Here is a 14,677-nt window from a genome sequence, read left to right on the forward strand (position 1 = left end):
AAGACATTGTATAAAGTGGGAAATAGAATGAGGAAGATAAGATCATTGTTGCAAACCAAAAATGAAATTATAATATTCTAAATAGGCTGACCCTTTTGCTGGGGAACATATAGCCATAGCTAAATTCTCTGTACTGTAGTGTCTAACATATCATACTGCTCAGTAACTGCTTGTCAGTGGTGTGAACAAATGAAAGTAGTCTACTTTGTGCTGGTGCAAACTCACTAAGACATTAGTTTTGCCCAAGAAGCTATTGAGTATTTTAAAAAGCATGGATACCCATAGGGGTGAGGGTAAATCAATATTTAACTTAGTATGTCCTAATTCCTAGCTGAATTCTTACCTTCTTCATTGTGCCTACATATAAAAAATTATCAAATGAGTAAATAGGGAGCTTAGAATTCAGTTTTTAAAAAGATTCAGCAGCCAGATTCTTAGAGAAAGGTACTTATGGCTGGATGCTACATGGGAAAGAGGCAACCCTCTAATTAAATCTGCTGTCTGTTCAGCCGAGCAATCTTCTTTTCCAAAGCAAGAACTAATCGCTGATCCTTGCACAATTAGTTCTGCACCAGGAGTCTGGGGGCATTCTTGGGAGTTTCAAAAACATTGGCAAAACTTTCCAGTTTAATCTGTACACCTCAGGAAGGAAAATATTTTTGCAAAGACAAAATCAACAGCAAGTGAGATATCTTTTGTGAACACAGAAAACCAGTCGGTTACTGCTTGGCAATTTAATTTCAGCAGAGAAGCCTTTCAAATTCCCTGTGTTGTGTACACTAGGGAATAAACATCTCAAGATGAAGTAACCATGGTGAGAACAGAGTCAGATGCTCAGCCAGCGTCTCCTCAACCCTTCAGTAAGATTCTCCAATACAGGTGTGATATATAAAACATTCAACAATTTATCCAGCACACGCACTGAGTAAGCAGAGCAGACTCTGCCTAAATTCAAAACAAAACAATACTTTTGCCACTTGGCTATGTGTTGATTGGAAACCAGATCTGTTTCCAGCCTCTTTTCCAATTCCATTTCCAAGCCTATTTCACTGGCCTACGCCACTAGGTGAAATATGACATATTCTCAATGTGATGAGGGAATACATATATGTAGGGACCTGGGAGACCTGGGGGCTTGAGTTTCAGTCTTGTCTCTATGTATTTTATAACTTTAGGAAAAGTATTTCATTACCTAGATTTCTGCTTGCTACTTTGGTGAAAACAAGGAGACTGGTTTAAATGTTCTTAACACCAATGCTGTGGATATTAGCATCAGCAGATAAATAATCATCAGGTACTGCCTAGCTCTGGTGGCTCACAGCTGTGAGCTACTCAAGAGGCTAAGATCTGAGGATAAAGGTTCAAAGCCAGGTAACTCTGCGAGACTCTTATTTCCAACCAGCCACGAACAAAGCTGGAAATGGAGTTGTGGATCAAGTGGTAGAGGCTAAACTTCAGGGAAAAGTGTCCAGGTTTTGAATTCAAGTCTCAAGACCAGCACAAAACAACAACAGGCGCTCCTCTCCAACAAAAAGCAGGAAGGTAATTTCAACATCACTCTCAGTTATTAAGAAAATCAAGATGGGTGCTGATGGCTCACACCTATAATCCCAGCTACTCAAGAGGCTGAGATCTGAGGATCACAGTTCAAAGCCAGGATGGGTAGGAAAGGCCATGAGACTCTGATCTAACACTACAAAAAAAAATCTGAAAGTGGCACTGTAGCTCAAATGGTGGAGTACTAGCCTTGAACAAAAGAAGTTCAGGGATAGTACCCAAGCCCTGAGTTCAAACCTAGCACAGGAGTAGCACACAAAAAAAGAGTCAAAAAATTTCCACATATTTCCACAGGACAACTGGTATAGATGTATTCTACAGTCCTTTCCAAGGTTAACTTTTCAATGCACAGCAGAGTTCTATACCACTGAAGTCTGCTTTGGCCAGGACTGAAGTCTTAGATACTTAGCTTTTCCATCTCAGGAAATGAATATTCTTCAGTGAGATTCATCAGCTCCATTCAGCCAGCAGTCAAACAAATAGCCTCCTAAACTTTTCAGAGGTGTCTCAGTAGGGTTTACTTGTAAGAAACAGATACTTGACTCAATAATAAGTAGAATGAGATATAATGTAGGAAACTAAGTAGTTTCAAAACTTCAGAAGACTGAGAGAACCAAGGTGTAGCTCAAGCCTATATATTAACTCCTACAAAAAAAAATTCAATAAATAGTCTCTTGGGAGCTTACTTTCTTGGCATCTATCAGAAAGGTGGGGAAGAAGAAAACTACTTCTAGAGCTGTGGTCTCCAAAATTATCTTTTCATATTGGCAATGTAAGATCAGAAAACCACTGTCTTCACCGCTCTCAGTATCCTGACTCTTAACACCCATGATTTTTTTACTGGTCTCTGGGAAGACAATGAACAAAACCCCACAGACCAACACAATTGATACTTGCCAGCAGAAAAATAAAAACAGTAGAAATATGGCCCCTGCTTCACTCCTGCCTTCCAAATCTCATGCTAAAGCATATAACCAGTGATACTAAATTTATATCCAGTAAAATAATAAGTGACTTTTGGGAAATACAGCTTTTAATCATCCAGTGTCTACAATGCACAAAGGCCTAAGAAAAGCTTGATGCTAAGTGCTAATCTGCCATATCCATCACGGAGGTCATAAGGCTCTGTCATAATTGGAAGAAAGCCAGGGATCTCCCTCGAAAAAAAGTACATGCTACATATATAAAATCTTGCTGTTACATGTTTTACAGTGTATATAGATCTCATAAAACCCATGATAGGCCCTCAGAATCCTTACCGTAGAACAAAGCCTCTGAACTTTGTCACAGTTAACATTTGGGGCTAGGTCATTCTTTAGTATAGGAGAACATCTCTGTGCATTTCAGGCTGACAGCAGCATATCTTGTCTCTTTACCCACTAGATACTGAAAATCTTTCTCATTTTGGTGTGACAAGCCAAAATGTTTTGAAGACATAGCCAAATGTTCCCCTGAAGACAAGCAACAAAACAAAAAAACAATAAAATAACCAAGTTGCATCCTATTTAGCTTTAAAGGATCAATATGAACATAAAACAACAGTCATTCAGAGAAGCCTCATAAAAGCTAATACTTAAAATTGTTGCAAGAATACAGATGAACAAGAGTATAGATGGCAGCATCAAAAACAGTTTCTAGAAGAAAGATTCAATATTTAATTGAATAAGATGAGCATGGAATTTAGATTTAAAAGGCCTTGGTGATAATTAATTTTTTATGTCAACTTGACTGGGTCACAGAGTGCCCAGATACTTAGCCAAACAGTATTTTGCTTGTGACTATGATAATTATATGGAAATTTGACTCAGCAGACTGAGTAAAGCAAATTGTCCTCCCAGATATGGATGAATCTCATCCAATCAACTGAAAACCTGAATACTGTAGCTCAGTAATTCCTCCTGCCTACCTATTGGGCTAGAACATTCATCTTTTCTGGCTTTTGGACTTGGACTGAAGCATCAGCTCTTCTTTAGTTTCTTTTTCCCCCACTCACAACTGTACCACATGAGCCACACTCCATTTCCAGCTTTTAGCTCATTAAGTGGAGCTAAGAATCTCATTGATTGATCTGCCTGGGCTGACTGTGAATAGCAATCCTCAAATCTTTGCCCTTTAAGTAGCTATGATTATAGGCATGAGGTGTCTAGCTTCTTCCTCAATCTTAAACTTACCATCTTTTGGACTGAAACTTAGCATCAGCTCTTCTGGTCTCCACACATTCACATGTCAGTTCTTTTAAATCTTTGTCTTGCCAACTGCAGGTTTGATGTTTATCCATCTCCACAGTCACATGAGCCATTTTTTTAAAAAACAGAACCTTTGTGTATATGTGTCCTGTTGGTTCTGTTTCTCTGTACAGCTCTACTAATACAGCTCCCCTTAAATGTTACTTCTAAATATCATTCTATGATCTTGGGCCAGTCAGTTAACCTCTCTGACCCTAAATTTTCTTGCTTATAACGTGAAAATGAGAATTTAAGCAACATAAACTTGGTAATACTCTTTACATATAAGATATAAAAACTATCTGTTCTTGAAAGCATTTTTTCTTTCTATCACAGACACCCAGAGGCATTAAAAGTTAGTATCAATAGTCATCTTGGTCCTCTCACCTCATAAATGAAATTAAGTATATTGTGTTCCACTTGATGAAGGCTCTTCTGTCTCAGTCATTTTAGAACTGTAAGAAGAGGGATTTTTTTCCATATGTGATTATTCTTAAGGATGAATTTAGAAGAGTTAAACACTAAAACTTTAGTAAGTCTCATCTTTTAGAAAATAATTTTGTTTTTTGAATCAGAGACATTAAAGGAAACAATTATTGGGCATCAAAAAAAAGTTATTTCCCTGCCAAACCATAAGCATTGAAATTGTTTCTGTCAATGGAAACAGTCCAAGAATTTGAAAAACAATCACAGTAAAAACCCACAAAATCAAGTTAGCAATTGCTTCTTTTAGATTTTTTTAAAAGATACCATAAACTGGAAGATATAGAGATTTTTTTAAGATGAAAATCTCATCTTCCAGCAGGACCCTTTATTTTCACAAATCAATGCTTACTGCTAAAAAGAGAAAGCTTATTGGATGAACACTGTGGTAAAAGCAAAAAAAATCCTCCAAACAGATTTTAAAAAGAAATTACTTTTCAGTAAATTTTCTTTCCTCTCTTGTTCTGTTTGCATTTCCATTCTCTGATGTTGCTAATTCTAAAAGCCAGATTCTCACAGTAGTATTCATTCTGTTCATCTTTGCAACATGGATAAGTTATCCTACACAAAAGACTTTATATCATGAGAAAAGAAGTTCTGGACCCTGGATTTAAAAATCTAATCTGAAGCCCTCCTGTGCCAAATTTATCCACTTCTACAATATGTAGTAATAAACTCATGAAGATATTATTAAATCTTAGTGTAATCCATAGTTGTTCAAATAGATCTGGAGGGGCAAAGGCTTTCTCCTTAGGGTCAAATTGGCATGTAGGCAAGGATATTGTCTTAAAACAAGAACCAATATCTTTCTTCATTCAAACAATTAAGTCAATCAAAACTATGCCTATATCTCAAAGGAAGTACTCCTTGAGGGGTCGGAGAGTTATTCACAGAATTATATCTATTCCTCTAATCAAATCCATCAATATAAATTCACAAAATTTACAAATTATTTAGAACTACATTCCCTAAACTGTGTTTTACATGGTATCATAGCCTTTCCAAATAATACTGCTTCTCTGTAGAAAGGGTCCTGCGACGTCTTTTCTTTTGGGGGGGGGGGAGTTCCGGTCGTGGGGCCTGAACTCTGGGCCTGGGCACTGTCCCTCAGCTCTTCAGCTCAAGGCTAGCACCCTACCACTTGAGCCACAGCGCCACTTCCGATTTTTTTCTTTTTTGCTTATGTGGTGCTGAGGAATCGAACCCAGGGCCTCATGCATGCAAGGCAAGCGCTCTACCACTGAGCCACCTTCCCAGCCCCCTGCAATGTCTTAAAGAAAAGAAATCTAACTTGGTTTCCTGAAGTTTTGCAGTATTTGATTGCAGAATTTCTTTTCCATGAAACATGTCCTAGTAGATGTCAAACTAGAATTCTTTGCAATTCAAACAAAAACGCTCCAGTTTAGAACCTCTACCTCAACTATTGTATTACCCATCTCATTCTGACATGTATGCATTTCACACACACACACACACACACACACACACACACACACACACACACACACACTCATACCGAGATCATAAATGTTTCTTTAGAAGGAACCCGTTGTTCTCTTTCTAGGGTAGAGTCAGCTAACTGTCACCGCTGAAACACATTATCCCACTGAACGAATTCGCAGGATGTTTTATCTGCTAAAAATCAACTTATCCAATCAACGGGGAGGGGGGATTTAAGGACAAAAATGAGCAATCTGGAACAAGAATGACTAGATTAAAATGATATTTTTGTAACTTACAAGAAGTGTTTTCTTAGGCACAGTACGTAATCTCACTGTTACGGCTGAATATGAAATGTTCCCACAGACTCTTTTGTTGAAAACTTGGTTCCCAGCTGGTGGCACTTACTTAGGGAGGTCGTAGAAAGTTTAGGAGGTAGGGCTCAATGGAAGAAACAGGTCAGTAGGCATGGAAAAAGTAGGTCACTTTGAAGGTTAGATCTGGCCTATGGCCCCTGGCCCTGATCAATTCTGCTTCTAGTTAAACATGTTACACACCCTGCCACCATGAGGTTCTACCTAAGGACCTGGGACTCAGTGACCATACAATGACACTTCTGAAGCCATAACCCAAATGAATCTTTTTTCCTTTAAACTGTTATCAGGTATTTGGGTTATAGTTTTGCAAAAGTGACTAATACATTCACTAAGCCCTCATTTTCTAGTCTGAACTGAATATCATAATGGTGTATGCCTATTGGGTGACTGTGATGTTTAAATGAGGTAATATCTACAGTAACATACCTAATATAGAGTGTTTAAAATGAAAAGAAATTAGCACATACACAAATGAATTATGCCAGTCAATCTTGTTTGATACACACTTATCCCTCTGCTTTACAAATTTTCCTTTCAGGTAAGGTAGCATATCAGTTCTTGGGGGACAGGCTTTGCTAGTAGTTCTTCAAAAGGCTAAACATAGAGCTCCCCTATGACCCAGCAATCCCACTTCTGGGCATTTACCCAAATGATCACAAACAAGGCTATACTAAAGCTACCAGCACAACTATGTTTATCACAGCATTATTCACCATAGACAAGATATGGAACCAACCCAGATGCCCCTCAGTAGATGAATGGATTATGAAAATGTGAGATATATATATATATATATATATATATATATATATATATAAGAATTCTATGTTTCCATCGGAAAGAATGGCACTGACTCATTTGTAAGGAAATGGAAAGACTTGGAAAAAATCATATTTAATGAAGTAAACCAAACCCAAAGAAACACAGGTCCCATAGTATTCCTTGTTTGCAATAAATAGTATAAGTCTAGGATAATCTTAGCTGATGAGCAGAGTACCTCAATAGTTACCATAAAAGTGAAATGAACTCCAAGATATGGACACAAGAGGTTTTTCTTTGTTGTTGTTGTTTTTAATGTACTATGTGATATCTTGTTTCTTTTGTATATTCTTCTACCTATGGTATATCCCCTACTGCCACTGTATTTGATTTTGCTACCCTGGTCTTGTATTTACGTTATCTAATAAGGGAAGGGGAACAACAGAATGGGGAGACAAGGACATAGGGGAAACCAATGCAACAGCGATATACACAAGATGATATGTTGAAAATGATCTGTACAACCTGTGGGGGGGCATTGAAGGGGAGGGAAAGTAGGAGGAAAATGAAGAAAAGGGTAACAAGGTTGACAAGACATGTACTTATTAGGTTACTTATGTAACTGTAACACCTCTGTATATCACCTTGACAATAAAAAATAAATTAGAAGAAGAAAAAAGAAAGATGACTCCAAGACAGTGCAGACAATCTGACCTCTTCAACTCACTAGCCCCAACTCATGCATCTCCCTTCTGGTTCTCTGTGCCAGTCTACATGAACCTCTCTCAGTTTCTTAAAATGTGCTCTACCAATTTTCACAATGCTGTTCCTTATGCCTGAAGTATACTTCCTGCTTCACTGTGAAGTAATCAGAGTTCAGTGTAAAGGATTCTTCTCTGGGAGTTTTCCTTGACACTGCTTCCCAATAAGACCAATCGAGTTACTCCATACTCGTCTCCTGTTATTCATAACGATATAAATCATTCTTTATTGTATCCTTATTTGGATCCTCAGCCTTACTTCAAGGACTGAGTCTGTTTTCCATTTCCTCCCTTACATTTATCACAAAATAAAATACATTAGTTGTTTTTTTGGGGAGAAAAATCTTGAATGGGAATCATCACCCAGCCTCCAAGTCTCATCCTCGATTCTTCCCCATGTTTGTGGATAATTTTTGCATGAACCAGGTATCAGGTTATTCAGAATCAGATTTAAACTGATTGAGAAAAACAGGATGACCAGGCATCGGTAGCTTATGCCTATCCTTCTAGCCAATCAGGAGGCTGAGATCTGAGGATCATGGTTCAAAGCCAGCCTAAAAACGAAAATCCATGAGACTCTTATCTCCATTTAACTACCAAAAACTGGAGCTATGGCTTGAGAGTGCTAGCCTTATGCAAGGAAATCTGAGGGATAGGACCCAGGCCCTAAGTTCAAGTCCCAGAACCAGTACAAATAAATAAATGAATAAATAAATAGGATGAGTAAATTGCATTCATTACAAAGTTAATCCTGCCATAATGGTAACAGTATTTCCATTTTAAGGATGTAGTTTAGACCAAAAAAAAGCAGCTTGCCTACAGTCATGCAACTAGTAAATGGCAAAGCTGGAATCTAAATGTTAGATTTTGTAACTTTAAGCAATTTGACTTCAATTATCACAATACCATCCTGTCTGCTTTAGATACCATGCCAGTCAAAGGAGGATGCCCAGAAAAAAGTTCTGAATATAGACATCTCAAGACATATGGGGTGCAAAAGTGCCAACAGATCAATGCCAAGCAGCGTCTATGGATAGGAGGGATTTGCAGTGTATATAAGCAGCAGTAACCACTAGGATGAGCTCCCAGCTGACACAGGAAAAGCTCTGCCCTGGAGAACCCTCTCAGCATGAGTCTGGTGGCATAGGAAATGTCTAGATTTTGATTGAATTGGTCACCGTGCTATAAATTTGATGCTGTGTGATCTTGGCCTGGTCAGCTCCCTTTTTTATAAAGATAAGTCTGCCTACTTATTAGGGGTAGCCTAAGATCCAGTAACTTCACTGTCATTAGATATACTCCCTCACCTCTCTTCTCTTTGTTCTCTTCTCTTTGTGATATACAGAGGGTAGCTTGCTAAGCAGTAATTTCTTTGCTCCTGGGTAAGCTCCCTGCTACTGGATGATACCATAGAAACTAGTTCTCTGTGGTAGTATCCCAGCCCTGGAATAAAGGTCAAATCTTAACAAAGTAGTGAATCCCACTTCCAAAACAATTTTGGACCCATTGGCCGGAGATAACATGAATCTCAGTACAATGATACTTCATTGGAATCTGATGTTCTCTGATGTGGCCTAAAGCCAGGCCATATTATTTTAAAGGGCTTTCAGATTGAGAAATTCAATCCAGGATACCCTTTCCACAAAAACCCTGGTGACTGTGTGGTCCTGGACAGCTATCATTATAGCATTCATCTATCTCTGGCCCCAGACATCCCAAAACCAACTGAAAACCAAGTTCCCTGGCCAGGGCTTGAGTGGAAAAGGACATTGAGTTTGAGCCCAGAAGTTGGTAATGTGAAACTTGGTAACAACCCAACAATGGAACAATTGGGAGTCTCTCTTCCTGACACTCTTTCTGCTGAAGAGATATCTTTGGCACGGTAGCTCTGCAGAACCACTTAATAAAGTATTGTAAGGGGATCTCACTCCACACAAGAGCTGCCTACTGATTTCATCACTCATTCTTTAAAAGGTCCAATTAAGGAAGAAAGCAAGGCAACATCATGTTCAAACAGTAGGAAGCCTAGATTTCCCACCAAAAAAAATGTGAAGGTGAAATTCTCTGCCTCCAAAATTGTGATAAGGAACAGAATATGACAGAAGCAGTCAATTCTGTTATGAAACAGGAAGAAAAGCTTGTAAAAAAAAAGGGGGGGGAGGGACACAAGAAGTTACTGAGAAATCCAAGAAGACAGTGTCTAACAAAGGTGATATTTTCTTGGTCCTTCATGGAGATAGCCTATGTCTTCTTCTTCAGTGTCCTTATCTTACCCTGTTTTGATACAGTTATAGATGTCCAACTCCAGTCACTCATTTCCATTATTTTTGTATTGATCCAAAAGATAAGACTGCAGCTACATCCCTGTGTCAAATGTCTGTAATCCTAGCTACAAAGAAGACTGAGAGCTGAGTATCATAGTTCAAAGCCAGCCCAGGCAATAAGGTCTGTGAGACCTTTATCTTTAATTAACTACCCAAAAAGGCAAAAGTGGAGCTCTGGATGAAGTGGTAGAGTGCTAGCCTTGAACAGTGCCTTGGACAGTGCCCAGGCCCTGAGTTCAAGCCAAAGGTCCGGCGCGCGCGTGTGCATGCACACACACACACACACACACACACACACACACACACACACACACACACAAAGGTATGACTGAATATTAGTTTTAGCTTCTGAACTAGATTTGTAGGAAATTTTGTAAATGAAAATAGACAGAGTTCCGGGAAGATGGCGGAGGAGAAGCTGGAATCTGAACAAGCTCTCGCATAGAAAGCAGCTTTAGAGTTCCAGTGAACAGTCCTAAGCCAGAGAATCACACCAAGTGTGCCATCACAGGACAGAGAGTTAGACAAGAGAGGGGAAGCCAAGGCAAAAAGAAGCACCCGAGTGGTCGCCAGCAGCCGCCACGGCGGCGGCGGCGGCGGCGGCAGGGTCGCAAGCGGCAGAGACCACAGCTGGGGGCCATACCTGAGCGCTCACACAGAGAGTCCGGGACGAAGGAGCCAGACGCAGCGGGCGAGCGGATTCTACTCAACACCAGCAAGAACCAACAAAGAGCGGACATCTTCACCCTGCAGCTTGCAGACCAGAGACGTCCCAGGATCCAAGACTCGGCACCAGAGACGACCCAGGATCCAAGACTCGGCGTGAGTACAAGCCCGACATCCTCACTCCTCAGGGAGCAGAGGAAGGAAGGCCACCCCTCCCCCCCCAGCACCGGTGATCTCCATCTTGGATACCGACAAAGCTCGGAGGAGCTGCTAGCTCCAGCTCAGGCCTTGGAATAAAACGAGTCATTTAGCAAGCAGGTCACAAGAACTTAACTGCGAAGTGACCTGCCAGACTCAGCTCCATCCAGGGAAAAGTCACTCAGCTCAGGCGCCAGCCATCAGAGTGCCTAGCCTCACTGCATAACCAGAGCCAGAGGCTGCCCCTCCCTCTAGCAGCCACCACAATCAATTGAAAAACAGAAACCCTGAGAATGGCTCCAGGCTGGGCACTGTGAGCTTTATCACAAAATAGCCCCAGGGAAAAGCTACTGTTTGTTGAAAGGCCTCAACTCTACCCAGAACCTAGCCTCATCACCACATCCCCCTCTTTTGTGACTCTCAAAGCAGACCACCCTCCCAGAAAACTAACCTGGGAGGGGGATATCAAAATCTTGGGTAAAGCAGAGCATTTTTCTGCCTCTTCCAACCAACCGACTTAAGAAACCAATCAAGCCACAGGACCTCAAGCTGACCAGAGACTCCAACAAGAGACTGGTTGCAGACAAAAGGGAGATACAGGATTCTTCCCACTCCTCCCCCCCCCAAAAAAAAAATCAAAAGACTTTTTTTTTTTTCTTCTTCTTTTCTTTTTTTTTGCTTGTTTTTTGTTTTTTGTTACCTTATATATATATATATATATATATATATATATATATATATATGTATATAATTTTTTTTCCCTTCTAAAACTTTTATTAATCTTTAATTTTTGCCTCTTCTGAAAAAATAATTGTTTTCCAGTAACTTTTTTTTTCTCATCTTATAATTTTTATTTCAGAATTACGTGAATGAGAGTTTTCCTTTCTTTTCTTGTCTTCTTTCTCTTTTTCTTTCTTTCTTAATTATCTTTTAGTTTTTTGTCTAGCTCTACTGAACTTCTGATCTTTTCTTCTCCCTTAAAGCTTTTCACATCTCCTCTATGTCCCTCCCCTTCTCTGAACATATTCACATTCCTCTCTAAATAGACGGTCTTTTAACCTCTATAATAACATTAATTTTTACGTTTCTATTCTTTTTCTGGTCTCTCTTTATTCCCCTTTCCATCTCTTCTTTTTCTCTCTCTCTCTACTTGCATCCTACCCAACCCATTTCCTGCATTGTGATTAGGACATAGTTAACTCTCCCTGTGCCTCCCCACACCAATCTATTCCTATTTTTTACCCACATCTCTCCCTAATCCTAATAATTTCTGGTTTTCCAAATTCTTTTCTGCGGTTCGAAGTCCTTTAACATATAGTCGTTTGATGTTGAATAGATGTATCTGTTGAACTAGATTGTATCTGTAGACTATTGACTGTACAAATGCAAACTTTGGTTGATGGTTGCCTTAAGATAGTGTTCTAGCACAAAACTGGTGCAATCTTTATCTCAAATGGGCCGAGTAAGCCGGAAAAACACAAGAAAAATGGCAAATTCGGGTATCTCAATTCCCAACCTTGATAATCAGGGATTAGAACAGATAAAGAATAATCCAGAGGAGAGTTCCCAAATAGCTCTACAAACACTAATAGCAAACATGATAAATGAGAAGTTTGACAATGTACAAAGGACTCTGTATGAGCGTGATAGGGAGAGAGAGGAGGCATCCCAGAAGTTTATACAGGAATATCATAAGCGTGAGGAAGCTTCTCAAAAACTGATACAGGATTTGCGTGAACAACTTGAGAATACTCAAAGAGAAAGGGAGGAATGGCGTGAGCAGGCAGAGAACACTCAAAGAGAACTGCAGGAATCCCACAGAAGGGAGGAAACTAATCAAAGAGTAATTCACGAATTAAGAGACCAGGTAGAGAATACACAAAGATCACTAAAGACATTCATGGAATCCATTAACAAAGAGCTGAAGGAAGTCAGGGAGACCACAAAGGGAATGCTGAATGGAACCCAACAGAAGGAATGGGAGTCCAAAGAAACCATAACCAATCAACTAAGTGATTTGAGAACAAACACTGAACACCAAATTAAGGAAGTAAAGAAATTCATACAAGACCTAAAACAGAGCTTCAACAAAGAACTTGAAGCCATCAAAGCTGACCAATTAGAAGGAAAAGAGATAAAAAACAAAGTAGAGAGTCTTGACAGCAGGTTAGACCATGCAGAAGATCGAATCTCAGGGATTGAAGACAGCCTAGATATTATAGAGAAAGAACATACAACCATCCAAGACAAGTCCAAGAAATATGATAGGTCTATCCAACACCTGGAGGACACCATCAGAAGGCCCAATCTAAGGATAATGGGTGTAGAGGAGCACCTAGAAACAGAAGTTAATGGTCTAGGAAATTTGTTTAACAGGATCCTAGCAGAGAACTTCCCAAACATACAAAAAGATAGGCCTATTCAGATACAAGAAGCTTTTAGAACCCCAAATAGACCAGACCAGAATAGGACATCCCACCGTCACATTATAATCCACACAGGATCAACCCAGACCAAGGAAAAGATCCTTAAAGCTGTCAAGGAGAAAAGGGTAATCACCTATAAAGGGAAACCAATTAGAATTACCTCAGATTTCTCAGCAGAGACAATCAAAGCAAGAAGAGCCTGGAATGACGTATGCCATGCCCTAAAAACAAACAACTATCAACCAAGAATACTGTACCCAGCTAAACTCTCCTTCATAACTGAAGGCCAAATAAAAACCTTCCATAGCAAAGAAAAATTGAAACAATACATCTCCACCAAACCAGCCCTGCAAAAGATTCTTAAAGATGTCCTACACATAGAAAACCAACAAGACCGAAACAAAGGCCAAGAAACTGCACCCAAACTGAGAATCCAAGAACCTTAGGAAGAACGCAGTTTTCACAGCCCCCAAGAAGGTGGATAACATGGCAGGAACTCCCAAATACCTCTCAGTCCTATCTCTTAACGTTAACGGACTGAACTCTCCAATTAAGCGACATAGACTGTCTAGTTGGATTAAAAAACAAGACCCTTCTATCTGCTGCCTGCAGGAGTCACATCTTGCCCGTAAAAACAAACATATTTTCAAGGTTAAAGGCTGGAACAAAATCTACCAAGCAAACGGCCCTCATAAACAGGCGGGAGTTGCAATCCTAATATCAGATAAAATAGACTTCAAATTAAAATTAGTGAGAAGAGATAAAGAAGGTCGCTACATACTAATTAAAGGATCTCTCCTTCAGGAGGATATTACAATTCTAAATATCTATTCGCCAAACAATGGAGCACCCAAATTTATCAAAGAAACACTACTTTCCCTCAAATCCCATATAGATCCAAAGACATTAATCGTTGGGGATTTTAACACACCACTCTCCCCACTAGATAGATCAACTCGGCAAAAACTCAACAGAGAAACCGCAGATCTAAACAGCTGCATAGATCAACTAGACTTAACAGACATTTACCGAACATTTCACCCAGCAGCATCAGAATACACGTTCTTCTCAGCAGCACATGGAACGTTTTCTACAATAGACCACATTTTAGGCCACAAAGCAAACTTGTCTAAATTCAGAAACATTGAAGTTATACCTTGCATTCTCTCTGACCACAAGGGAATAAAATTAGAACTCAACACCAAAAGCCACCAAAGAAAGTCCGGTATCACATGGAGGCTGAACAACACACTGCTGAATCATGAGTGGGTCATGGAAGAGATTAGAAAGGAAATTCAAATGTTCATGCTATTCAACAAAAATGAACACACAAATTACCAGCTCCTCTGGGACACAGCAAAGGCAGTACTCAGAGGCAAGTTTATAGCTCTGAGCTCCTACATCAACAAATTGGAGAGATCGGAAACTAACAATTTAATGACACATCTAAACCTCCTTGAA

This window comes from Dipodomys merriami, unplaced genomic scaffold, assembly GCF_024711535.1.
Source record: "Dipodomys merriami isolate MVZ:Mamm:240054 unplaced genomic scaffold, mDipMer1.0.p SCAF_22, whole genome shotgun sequence".
Classification (NCBI taxonomy): domain Eukaryota; kingdom Metazoa; phylum Chordata; class Mammalia; order Rodentia; family Heteromyidae; genus Dipodomys; species Dipodomys merriami.